Source organism: Penaeus monodon, chromosome 29, assembly GCF_015228065.2.
Source record: "Penaeus monodon isolate SGIC_2016 chromosome 29, NSTDA_Pmon_1, whole genome shotgun sequence".
Lineage (NCBI taxonomy): Eukaryota > Metazoa > Arthropoda > Malacostraca > Decapoda > Penaeidae > Penaeus > Penaeus monodon.
This window is the reverse complement of record NC_051414.1, coordinates 33,906,314-33,906,550: the sequence shown is the minus strand read 5'-3', so window position 1 is coordinate 33,906,550 and position 237 is coordinate 33,906,314. Positions and strand designations below refer to the sequence as shown.

The following is a 237-nucleotide window of genomic DNA, read 5'->3' as shown; positions in this document are numbered from 1 at the left end:
GGCCGAACCTCCAATGGCTCACCTCCAGCAGCCTGTCCCCGGAGACTCGCCCAGCGGCCCTCGCGCCCGAAAACCGGAGGGCAGGACTCCATTTTGAGGCGGCGACAAAGGACTCCGACTCTAGCTAGTGCCTGAAGGGGCGAAACCGGCCGGAGGGCATCGGCTCTGGAGTGTCTGTGAGCACGAGAGGAGCCAAAAGCGATGACCGGAGTTCCGTCATTCGATATCCAATCGAAA

General features: G+C 62.0%; 1 long non-coding RNA gene across 1 annotated transcript in view; it reads right to left on the bottom strand.

The window, feature by feature from the left end:
• LOC119592193 overlaps positions 1 to 237 on the bottom strand; it is a 31,303-nt gene that overhangs the window by 30,235 nt on the left and 831 nt on the right. The window lies entirely within an intron of this gene.